Source organism: Cryptomeria japonica, chromosome 5 (assembly GCF_030272615.1).
Source record: "Cryptomeria japonica chromosome 5, Sugi_1.0, whole genome shotgun sequence".
NCBI classification, from domain to species: Eukaryota; Viridiplantae; Streptophyta; class Pinopsida; order Cupressales; family Cupressaceae; genus Cryptomeria; species Cryptomeria japonica.
Window position 1 is genome coordinate 25052878 of NC_081409.1, and position 14087 is coordinate 25066964.

Genomic DNA, 14087 nt, shown 5'->3' on the forward strand with positions numbered 1-14087 from the left:
GTAGAAATTTTTCTTTCTCTATGTTTTTAATTTTCTTCTTCAGCGTGGGTAAGGTATATAGAGGAGAGTATTCAGCAGTTACAGCAGCTTAATTGACAATTTTTATTTTTATTTTGCTTATAACTATAGTTTTAATGGCCACATCATCAAAAATGATGATATATCAGCATGTCTTTTTATGTAATGTTTAAAATGGTCCAAAAAAATGAGAGACTGATAGTTGTGTATTAATTCATGTTTTTATTTGATGATATATCAGCATGTCTTTTTATGTAATGTTTAAAAAGGTCCCAAAAAAATGAGAGACTGATAGTTGTGTATTAAATCATGTTTTATTAGTGTGTTGATGTGATATCACATGATTTTTTACGTTTTAGATGTAGAAAATACATTTTATTCAATTATGTGTACCAATCATAACAACTTTAAAGTTACAACTATTGATATAACATTATGAAAAATATTAAAAATTAAATCAACAAATGCTATAACACATATTCAAACATGCTCAACTGTGTGATCTTTTACCCTATACCAAGAATGTTATGCTGAGAATTGTATAGATTTGAATGCGGTAATTTTCCCAATCTTAACAACTAACTATTCTCCTACATATTTGAGCCATAGCTGCCCTACTAAACCCCTAATGATTACCAATTTAGTTCATCACAATCAACTTCTTGTGAAGTCTTTATTTTGATATCAATGATGAGATGCATTGTGGAATGATTATGCAACCCATAGATATAAATTTGTTTTAGACAGTATGAATGGACAAAAACATGAATAAAGGCCTAAAAGTGAATGAATAGGAAAAAGAATCTTGGTTGATTCCTAAATCTCCTAAAAATTCAAGACTCTACCTTAAAACATTTAGACCAATTAGCCATTTTTTAATTTAACTCACCTCAACTCAAATGCTGTGAAAATCACAATTTTTGTGCACCAAAAGGTTTTGCGGATATAAATTCTTGCTAAAAAGTCATTTTCTATACCCATGAGAATATTGATGACCATGAGACATATAACCTATGCCATTCAATTGCAGGCTACTTCAACAATTTGTTAATTTCTATAACCCAGTATATTAGTTGTTATAAATCAGAATTGACTTAAATTGTTCTTTCTGTGAATTTATTGAGAAATTAATCTGTTGCTGGGTTATAGAAATTAACATGGTTTCAAAGTTGTAAACTCTGAATACAAAGCCAAGTTTTGTTTCACAGATTTCTTTAGGTTTCAGCTTTCAATTTCTTTGAGGGTTTTATTTTACAATGAAAACCAGCGTTCAGTATAAGGACAGGGTTGAGCGTGCACCTAGCTTCTTACAATGGAAGGTTTGGATTACATCCCTTCTCAAGAAGAATAGGTTGTGGACCTATGCTAGTACAGAAGTGACTCCTACAGTAAATGATCCTATTGCCCTAGATTTGCATGAAATCAAGGAGGCCAAGGCTCGAAGGATTATCCTTGATGGGGTGAAAGATCATTTGATTCCTCATATATCTCGGAAAGACACTACCAAAGAAATGTGGGATACACTCACAAAACTTTATCAGAGTCGTAAGATGATACTCAAGGACAAGTTGCATAATACCAAGATGTCCAAGGGCAAGAGTGTGACCTCTTACAAGTGTCCAGATTGCCACGGGTCAGGGATGAGTTGGTTGTTGTTGCAGAGACAATTGTTGAAGATGAGCTCGTGTTGATAGCCCTAAATGGCTTCTCAAAGCAGTGGGAAGTGTTTGTCAAGTGCATTGTTGGCAGAGATCGCCTACTCGATTGGGCGAGGCTTTGGGACGATTTTGTCTAGGAGGAGATCCGTGAAAATTCTCATCAAGCATGTTAGACAAAGAAGGTTGAAGATGAAGAAAATCTTGCTCTTGCAAGCCAGGGCAAACATGGGTATGTGCACCAAGTTGTGGTACCAAAAAAGGGTCTTAAGATGCCACTTTTTTTTTTTTCTGAAATCAACAAAGTCTAAACTTCAACGACAAATTGAAGATAGTTACACTCCAAATTTGAAGATGCAACAAGAACAAGAGTCAGAGTGCTTCGAGTCTACTTTCTAAACTACTATTTTTTTTGAAAATGGTGGAGATTAAGGGCTTCAAAAAGGGGGGCCACAAAAAGTGGTCCTGTTTTTATGCAAAAAACATAACATAGTGTCTATTGTGGCCCCCCTAAAATGTTAACTTTTTTTTTTGAATTTTTAAAATCGCTTCAGTGAGAAATTAGCTAACACCTTCTAGTTTATGCCCGAATTTTCAGCTCATTTTTTAATGAGTATATGATTTTTTACTAATTTTCGAAGTGGACACATCTTGAAAAATAGAAATTTGAGCGTGCTCCCCCCTAAAATCATTGAAAACAAATCAAAAATTAAAACTTTTTTTAAAAATTGTGCAGAATGGAGTCTAGTTTCTAAAAATGTAATTTATTTCAAAATCTGATGAACGTGTAAAAATCTATACCCCAAATAGTGCATGTTGGTTTTTGACAAAAAAACGGACACACTAACAAAAGAAATTATAGATGAAAGACTTAACGAAATCAAAATTTGAAATAAATTACATTTTTGGATAGCTAAGAGGGAGCTCAAGATTACCATGGTATTTTTTTTTAACTTCATTGAAACACGTGCAAACCTGATGGAGAGCACGACCAAAAATATGTCAAAATTTTCAATGTTCTGACAAAAACACGTCTCTAGCCTGAAATGGTCGTCCAAACCTTTGGGTTGGATGCCCAAGGCAAATCCAAACCATAGGTTTGGTGTTTCCCAAAGCGGGCCATTTAGCACTCGCCAAATATGGTGAGCGCCCTATTTGGCGTGCGCCAAATGTGATGAATGGATATTCCATTTGGCATGCGCCAAATGTGGTCCATATTCCACATTTGGCGCATGCCAACTAAGGATGAAGAGGGAGATAGCTCAAGGGATAGAAGAATAAAGGAATTGTGAGAGCTAGAAAGGGGAGGGACAAATAAGAGTATGTATCTATAAGAATGAAGAGCCCGAGAAGAGGTAAGGGGGGAGAGAGAATATGAGATCTAGTTCATAGAGAGAGATGGAACTACGAGGGAAGGGACAGGTGAGATGGGGGTTTCTATGTACACATTTGGCAATCTCCCTATTTGGCATGCGCCAAATGTGGAATAGATACAAACTCTTCTTTGTCCCTCTCCTCTTTAGCTCTCACCTCTTTCCCTCGGTTTTTTCCTCACTCCCTCCTCTCTCTAGGTCCTAAGGGGTCATAGGACACCATATGACACCTTAGGACACAAAATGACCCCTAACGACACCTAAGGGGTCATAGCACACCATATGACCTCTTAGGTTACCACAGGACCCATAACGACACCATAGGTTACCATACGACCCATAACAACACCTAAGGGGTCATATGGTGTCCTATGGCCCCATAAGACACCATATGACCCCTTAGGTGTTCATACAACCCATAAAGACACCATATTGTGTCCTAAGGGGTCATATGGTGTCCTAACAGGTCATATGACACCATATGACCCCTTAGGACACCATACAACCCATAACGACACCATATTGTGTCCTAAGGGGTCATAAGACACCATATGACCCCTTAGGACACCATACGACCCATAACGACACCGTATTATGTCCTAGGGGGTCATATGGTGTCCTAGGGGTCATAGGACACCATATAACCCCTTACGACACCATACGACCCATAACGACACCGTATTGTGTCCTACGGGGTCAAATGGTGTCCTAAGGGGTCATATGACACCATATGACCCCTTATGACACCATACTACCCATAATGACACATAAGCGGTCATATGGTGTCCTATGGCCCCCATAGGACACCATATGACGCCTTAGGACACCATACGACCCATAACGACACTGTATTGTGTCCTAGGGGGTCATATGGTGTCCTAGGGGTCATAGGACACCATATGACCCCTTACTACACCATACAAACCATAACAACACCGTATTGTGTCCTAGGGCATCATATGGTGTCCTAAGGGGTCATAGGACACCATATGACCCCTTACGACACCATACTACCCATAACGACACATAAGGGGTCATATGGTGTCCATACGTTGTTGTTATGGGTTGTATGGTGTCCTAAGGGGTCATATGGTGTCTTAAGGGGTCATAAGACACCATATGACCCCTTAGGACACCATACGATTGATAACGACATCGTATTGTGTCCTAGGGGTCATAGGACACAATATGACCCCTTACGACACCATAGGACCCATACCGACACCTAAGGGGTCATATGGTGTCCTATGGGCCCATAGGACACCATATGACCCCTTAGGTGTCCATACGACCCATAAAGACACCATATTGTGTCCTAAGGGGTCATATGGTGTCTTAAGGGGTCACACCATATGACCCCTTAGCACACCATACGACCCATAAAAACACCGTATTGTGTCCAATGGAGTCATATAGTGTCCCAAGGGGTCATAGGACAAAATATGACCCCTTAGGACACCATACAACCCATAACGACACCATATTGTGTCCTAAGGGGTCATATGGTGTCCTAAGGGGTCATAGGACACCATATGACCCCTTAGCACACCATACGACCCATAACAACACTGTATTGTGTCCTAACAGGTCATATGGTGTCCTAAGGGGTCATAGGACACCATATGACCTCTTATGACACCATACGACCCATAACGACTTAGTATTGTGTCCTAGGGGGTCATATGGTGTCCTAAGGGGTCATAGGACACCATATGACCCCTTACAACACCATACAACCTATAACAATACTGTATTGTGTCCTAAGGGGTCATAGGACAACATATGACCCCTTATGACACAATACGACCCATAACGACACTGTACTGTGTCTTAGGGGGTCATATGGTGTCCTAGGGGTCATAGCACACCATATGACCCCTTACAACACCGTATGACCCATAACGACACCGTATTGTGGGGTCATAGGACAACATATGACCCCTTATGACACCATACGACCCATAACGACACTATACTGTGTCCTAGGGGGTCATATGGTGTCCTAGGGGTCATAGGACACCATATGACCCCTTACGACACCGTATGACCCATAGCGACACTGTATTGTGTCCTAGGGGGTCATATGGTGTTCTAAGGGGTCATAGGACACCATATGAACCTTTAGGACACCATACGACCCTTTAGGACACCATACGACCCATAACGACACTGTATTGTGTCCTAGGGGGTCATATGGTGTCCTAAGGGGTCATTGGACACCATATGACCCCTTAGGACACCATAACGACACCATATTGTGTCCTAAGGGGTCATTGGACACCATATGACCCCTTAGGACACCATACGAACCATAACGACACCATATTGTGTCCTAAGGGGTCATATGGTGTCCTAAGGGGTCATAAGACACCATATGACCCCTTAGGACACCATACGACCCACAACAACACCGTATTGTGTCCCTAGGGGCCATATGGTGTCCCAAGGGGTCATAGAACACCATATGACCCCTTATGACACCATACAACCCATAATGACACCGAATTGTGTCCTAGGGGGTCATATGGTGTCCTAAGGGATCATAGAACACCATTTGACCCCTTACGAGACCATACGACCCATAACAACACTATATTGTGTCCTAAGGGGTCATATGGTGTCCTAAGGGGTCATAGGACACCATATGACCCCTTATGACACCATACGACCCATAACGACACCATATTGTGTCCTAGGGGGTCATATGGTGTCCTAGGGATCATAAGACACCAAATGACCCCTTATGACACCATACGATCCATAACAACACTGTATTGTGTCCTAGGGGGTCATATGGTGTCCTAAGGGGTCATAGGACACCATATGACCGCTTATGACACCATACAACCCATAACGACACATAAGGGGTCATATGGTGTCCTATCACCCCATATGATACCATATGACCCCTTAGGTGTCCATACGATGTCGTTATGGGTTGAATGGTGTCCTAAGGGGTCATAAGACACCATATGACCCCTTAGGACACCATACGACCCATAACAACACCGTATTCTATCCTAGGGGGTCATATGGTGTCTTAGGGATCATAGGACACCATATGACCCCTTACGACACCATACGACCCATAACGATACCTAAGGGGTCATATGGTGTCCTAAGGGGTCATAAGACACCCTATGACCCCTTAGGACACCATATGACCCATAATGACACCCTATTATGTCCTACGAGGTCATATGGTGTTTTAAGGGGTCATAGGACACCATATGACGCCTTAGGACACCATATGACCCCCTAGGACACCGTATTGTGTCCTAGCGGGTCATCTAGTGTCCTAACGGTGTCCTAGGGGGTCATATGGTGTCCTAAGACCGTATTGTGTCCTAGGGGGTCATCTAGTGTCCTAACGGTGTCCTAGGGGGTCATATGGTGTCCTAAGGGGTCATAGGACACCATATGACCCCTTAGGACACTATACGACCCATAACGACACCATATTGTGTCCTAAGGGTTTATATAGTGTCCTTCGGGGTCATAGGACACCATATGACCCCTTAGGACACCATACGACCCATAAAGACACTGTATTGTGTCCTAAGGGGTCATATGGTATCCTAAGGGGTCATAGGACACCATACGACCCCTTACGACACCATACGACCCATAACAACACCGTATTATGTCCTATGGGGTCATAGGACACCATATGACCCCTTACAACACCATACGACCCATAACGACATCGTATTGTGTCCTAGGGGGTCATATGGTTTCCTAAGGGGTCATATGGTGTCCTAAGGGGTCACACCATATGACCCCTTAGGACACCATATGACCCATAACGACACTGTATTGTGTCCTACAAAGTCATATGGTGTCCTAAGGGGTCATAAGACACCATATGACCCTTTAGAAAACCATATGACCCCCTAGGACACCGTATTGTATCCTAGGGGGTCATATGGTGTCCTAAGGGGTCATAGGACACCATATGACCCCTTAGGACACCATATAACCCATAACGACACCATATTGTGTCCTAAGGGGTCACATGGTGTCCTAAGGGGTCATAGGACACCATAAGACCCCTTAGGACACATACGACCCATAAAGACACCGTATTGTGTGGTAAGGGGTCATATGGTGTCCTAAGGGGTCATGGGACACCATATGACCCCTTACGACACCATACGACCCATAACGACACCGTATTGTGTCCTAGGGGATCATATGGTGTCGTAAGGGGTCATAGGACACCATATGACCCGTTACGATACCATACAACCCATAACAACACTGTATTGTGTCCTAAGGGGTCATATGGTGTCCTAAGGGGTCATAGGACACCATATGACCCCTTACAACATCATACGACCCATAACAACACCATATTGTGTCCTAGGGAGTCATATGGTGTCCTAGGGGTCATAGGACACCAAATGACCCCTTACGACACCATACGACCCAGAACGAGACCGTATTGTTTCCTAGGGGGTCATATGGTGTCCTAAGGGGTCATAAGACACCATATGACCCCTTAGGACACAATACGACCCATAACGACACCGTATTGTGTCCTAGGGGGTCATATGGTCTCGTAGGGGTAATAGGACACCATATGACCCATAACGACCACTAAGCGGTTATATGGTGTCCTATGGCCCCATAGGACATCATATGACCCCTTAGGTGTCCATACGACCCATAAAGACACCATATTGTGTCCTAAGGAGTCATATGGTGTCCTAAGGGGTCATAGGACACCATATTACCCCTTAGGACACCATACAACCCATAACGACATCGTATTATGTCCTACGAGGTCATATGGTGTCCTAAGGTGTCATAGGACACGATATAACCCCTTTGGACACCATATGACCCCCTAGGACACCATATTGTGTCCTAGGTGGTCATATGGTGTCCTAAGGGGTCATAGGACACCATATGACCCCTTAGGACACCATATGACCACCTAGGACACAATATGGTGTCCTAGGGGGTCATATGGTGTCCTAAAGGGTCATAGGACACCATATGACCCCTTAGGACACCATATGACACATAACGACACCGTATTGTGTCCTAAGGGGTCATAGGACACCATATGACCCCTTACGACACCACACGACCCATAACAACACCGTATTATGTCCTAGGGTGTCATATGGTGTCCTAAGGGGTCATAGGACACCATATGACCCCTTACGACACCATACGACTCATAACGACACCATATTGTGTCCTATATGGAGTCCTAAGGGGTCATAGGACACCATATGACCCCATACAACACTATACGAACCATAAGGACACCGTATTGTGTCCTAGGGGTCATATGGTGTCCTAGGGGTCATAGGACACCATATGACCCCTTACAACACCATACGATCCATAACGACACCGTATTGTGTCCTAGGGGTCATATGGTGTCCTAAGGGGTCATAGGACACCATATGACCTCTTACGACACCATACTACCCATAACGACACATAAGGGGTCATATGGTGTCCTATGGCCCCATAGGACACCATATGACCCCTTAGGTGTCCATATGTTGTCGTTATGGGTCATAAGGTGTCCTAAGGGACACTATACAATCCATAACGACACCGTATTGTGTCCTAGGGGGTCATATGGTTTCCTAGGGGTCATAGGACACCATATGACCCCTTACGACACCATACGACCCATAACGACACCTAAGGGGTCATATGGAGTCCTATGGCCCCATAGGGCACCATATGACCCCTTAAGTGTCCATACAACCCATAAAGACACCATATTGTGTCCTAAGCGGTCATATGGTATCCTAAGGGTTCATAGGACACCATATGACCCCTTAGGACACCATATGACCCATAACGACATCGTATTGTGTCCTACGGGGTCATATGGATTCCTAAGGGGTCATAGGACACCATATGACCCCTTAGGACACCATATGACCCCCTAAGACACCGTATTGTGTCCTAGGGTTCATATGGTGTCCTAAGGGGTCATAGGACACCATATGATCCCTTAGGACACTATACGACCTATAACGACACCATATTGTGTCCTAAGGGGTCATATGGTGTCCTAAGGGGTCATACAACACTATACGACCCATTAGGACACCATACGACCCATAATGACACTGTATTGTGTCCTAAGGTGTCATATGGTGTCCTAAAGGGTCATATGACACCGTATGACCCCTTACGACATCATACAACCCATAATGACACCGTATTGTGTCCTAGGGGGTCATATGGTGTCCTAAGGTGTCATAGGACACCATATGACCCCTTATGACACCATACTACCCATAACAACACCGTATTGTGTCCTAAGGGGTCATAGGACACCATAAGACCCCTTACGATACCAGATGACCCATAACGACACCGTATTGTGTCCCAGGGGGTCAGATGGTGTCCTAGGGGTCATAGGACACCATGTGGCCCCTTACGACACCATACGACCCATAACGACATCGTATTGTGTCCTAGGGGGTCATATGGTGTCCTAAGGGGTCATAGAACACCATATAACCTCTTAGGACACCATAGTACCCATAACAACACATAAGGGGTCATATGGTGTCCTATGGCCCCATAGGACACCATATGACCCCTTAAGTGTTCATACGGTGTCGTTATGGGTCGTATGGTGTCCTAAAGGGTCATATGGTGTCCTAAGGGGTCATAAGACACCATATGACCCCTTTGGACACCATACGACCCATAACGACACCATATTTTGTCCTAGGGGGTCATATGGTGTCCTAGGGGTCATAGGACACCATCTGACCCCTTATGACACCATACGACCCATAACGACAACTAAGGGGTCATATGGTGTCATGTGGCCCCATAAGACACTATATGACCCCTTAGGTGTCCATACAACCCATAAAGACACCATATTGTGTCCTAAGGGGTCATATGGTGTCTTAACAGGTCATAAGACACCATATGACCCCTTAGGACACCATACGACCCATAACGACACCGTATTGTGTCCTATGGGGTCATATGCTGTCCTAAGGGGTCATAGGACACTATATGACCCCTTTCGACACCATACGACCCATAACGACACAATATTGTGTCCTAGGGGGTCATATGGTGTCCTATGGGGTCATAGGACACCATATAACCCCTTACAACACCATATGACCCATAACAACACCTAAGGGGTCATATGGTGTCGTATGGGGCCAGAGGACACCATATGACCCCTTAGGTGTCCATACGACCCATAAAGACACCATATTGTGTCTTAAGGGGTCATATGGTGTCTTATGACACCTTAGGACAGGGGGTCATAGGACACCATATGACCCCTTACGACACCCCATAGGACACCATATGACCCCTTAGGTGTCCATACGACCCATAAAGACACCATATTGTGTCTTAAGGGGTCATATGGTGTCCTAAGGGGTCATAGCACACAATATGACCCCTTAGGAAACCATATGACCCATAACGACATCGTATTATGTCCTATGGGGTCATATGGTGTCCTAAGGTGTCATAGGACACCATATGACCCCTTAGGACACCATATGACCCCCTATGACATCGTATTGTGTCTTAGAGGGTAATATGGTGTCTTAAGGGGTAATAGGACACCATATGACCCCTTAGAACACCATACGACCCATAACGACACCATATTGTGTCCTAAGGGGTCAGAAGACACCATATGACCCATTAGGACACCATATGACCCATAACAACACCGTATTGTGTCCTAAGGGGTCATAGGACACCATATGACCCCTTACGACACCATACGACCCATAATGACACTGTATTGTGTCCTAGGGGGTCATATGGTGTCCTGAGGGGTCATAGGACACCATATGACACCTTACAACACCATACGACCCATACCGACACCGTATTATGTCCTAAGGGGTCATAGAACACCATATGGCCCCTTACGACACCATACGACCCATAACGACACCGTATTGTGTCCTAGGGGGTCATATGCTGTCCTAGGGGTCATAGGACACCATATGACCCCTTACGACACCATACGACCCATAACGACAACGTATTGTGTCCTAGGGGGTCATATGGTGTCCTAAGGGGTCATAGGACACCATATGACCCCTTACGACACCATACTACCCATAACGACACATAAGGGGTCATATGGTGTCCTATGTCCCCATAGGACACCATATGACCCCTTAGGTGTCCATATGGTGTCGTTATGGGTCGTATGGTGTCCTAAGGGGTCATATGGTGTCCTAAGGGGTCATAAGACACCATATGACCCCTTAGGACACCAAACGACTCATAACGACACCGTATTGTGTCCTAGGGGGTCATATAGTGTCCTATGGGTCATAGGACACCATATGACCCCTTCCGACATGATATGACCCATAACGACAACTAAGGGGTCATATGGTGTCCTATGGCCCCATAAGACACCATATGACCCTGTAAGTGTCCATACGACCCATAAAGACACCATATTGTGTCCTAAGGGGTCATATGGTGTCCGAAGGGGTCATAGGACACCATATGACCGCTTAGGACACCATACGACCCATAATGATACATAAGGGGTCATATGGTGTCCTAAGGGGTCATAGGACACCATACGACCCATAATGATACATAAGGGGTCATATGGTGTCCTATGGCCCCATAGGACACCATATGACCCCTTACAACACCATATGACCCATAACGACACTTTATTGTGTCCTAGGGGGTCATATGGTGTCCTAAGGGGTCATATGACACCATATGACCCCTTACGACACCATATGACCCATAACGACACATAAGGGGTCATATGGTGTCCTATGGCCCCATAGGACACCATATGACCCCTTAGGTGTCCATACGGTGTCGTTATGGGTCACATGGTGTCCTAAGGGGTCATAAGACACCATATGACCCCTTACGACACCATACGACCCATAATGACACCGTATTATGTCCTAGGGGGTCATATATTGTCCTAGGGGTCATAGGATACCATATGACCCCTTACGACACCATACGACCGATAACAACACCGTATTATTTCCTAGGGGGTCATATGGTGTCGTAAGGGGTCATAGGACACCATATGACCCCTTATGACACCATACTACACATAACGACATATAAGGGGTCATATGGTGTCCTATGTCCCCATTGGACACCATATGACCCCATAGGTGTCCATACTATGTTGTTATGGGTCGTATGGTGTCTTAAGGGATGAGATGGTGTCCTAAGGGGTCATAAGACACCATGTGACCCCTTACGACACCATACGACCCATAACGACACCTAAGGGGTCATATGGTGTCCTATAGCCCCACAGGACACCATATGACTCCTTAGGTTTCCATACGACCCATAAAGACACCATATTGTTTCCTAAGGGGTCATAGGACACCATATGACCCCTTAGGACACCATACGACCCATAACGATGTCGTATTGTGTCCTACAGAGTCATATGGTGTCCTAAGGGGTCATAGGACACTATATGACCCCCTAGGACACCATATTGTGTCCTAGGTGGTCATAAGGTGTCCTAAGGGGTCATAGGACACCATATGACCCCTTAGGACACCATACGACCCATAACGAGACCATATTATGTCCTAAGGGGTCATATGGTGTCCTAAGGGGTTATAGGACACCATATGACCCCTTTGGACACCATATGACCCCCTAGGACACCGTATTGTGTCCTAGGGTGTCATATTGTGTCCTAAGGGGTCATAGGACACCATATGACCCCTTACGACACCATACGACCTGGAACGACACCTAAGGGATCATATGGTGTCCTATGGCCCCATAGGAAACCATATGACCCCTTAGGTGTCCATATGACCCATAACGACACCATATTGTGTCCTAAGGGGTCATATGGTGTCCTAAGGGGTCATAGGACACCATATGACCCCTTAGGGACACTATACGACCCATAACGACACCTAAGGGATCATATGGTGTCCTAAGACACCATATTATGTCCTAAAGAGTCATATGGTTTAATTTTTATGGTTGTGGCTATCAAACTATAGGGTATAGAGCAGAAATTTATCAAAGGTTAAAAAATTTCAATGGAAGTCATTTGGCTAGCGCCAAAATGAGCTTCACAAAAAAAAGGTTATAGGGTAGAGAGTAGAAATTTATCAAAGGTCAAAAATTTAAATGAGCTGCACTAAAAAACGGTTATATGGGACCCTTGACCCGTGATCCAAGCCCACATTCTCTCATTTTGTCTTCTTTCTGCGCATGATCAGACAAAAAAATGCTTTTTGCATGGTGTTGACATTTTATGCAAGGTTATTTTATACATTCCATTAGCTCTCCACCACCTTTTTTTTCATTTGGCAATGTCAAAGAGGAAGAACGTAGTTTTTTTTATCAAATTTGAATAATTGAGGTAATATTTTCTTGTTTTTTGAATTCAAATACTTATTAAGTGTTATTTTGTTTAAATGTTAGAATAAAAGTGTGAGTCAAAATTGATCATAATCCTATTAGATTTACATTAGATTTAACAATGCATTTGAAGGAAGTTGCATAAGAAAATTATTTGTTAAGGGGTTTAAAACAAAATTTGCAATTTCATACATCCTTTTTAAGATCAAATGAAATAATTTAGAAAAGGAATACATGAAATAATTTCAATTTCATATATCCATTTTAACATATGCATAATTAGGACAATCATAGATGCATAATTTCACTTTATTCTCTTTTATGTGCATGTACATGTAGAAATCATCATCATGCCGAGGAAACGACCAAAAAATGTAACACCGGAAGAGCGTGAAGCTAAGAATGCAAAAAAAAGAGAAGGAATGAAGCAACTTTGTGAACAAAGGAAATTGAATACCATAGAAGAAGAGGTGCCAATTGAAGAGGAACATGAAATATCCATCCAATCTAAGAGAGAGACAAAATTGGCCACACAAAGGCAACAGATGCAAAACCTTTGTGCAATGAGACAATTGAATCCCGAGGTTGAGAGCATTTCTACCATAATTCAAGTTGAAGGCACCCCATCTCTTACATCTCAAGTTGAAGGCACACCATCTCTTATTGGCAC

General features: G+C 43.6%; 1 pseudogene; it reads left to right on the forward strand.

Annotated features, from left to right (window-relative positions):
• The window catches only part of LOC131033698 (probable CoA ligase CCL5), a 33551-nt pseudogene that overhangs the window by 4200 nt on the left and 15264 nt on the right, over window positions 1–14087 (forward strand).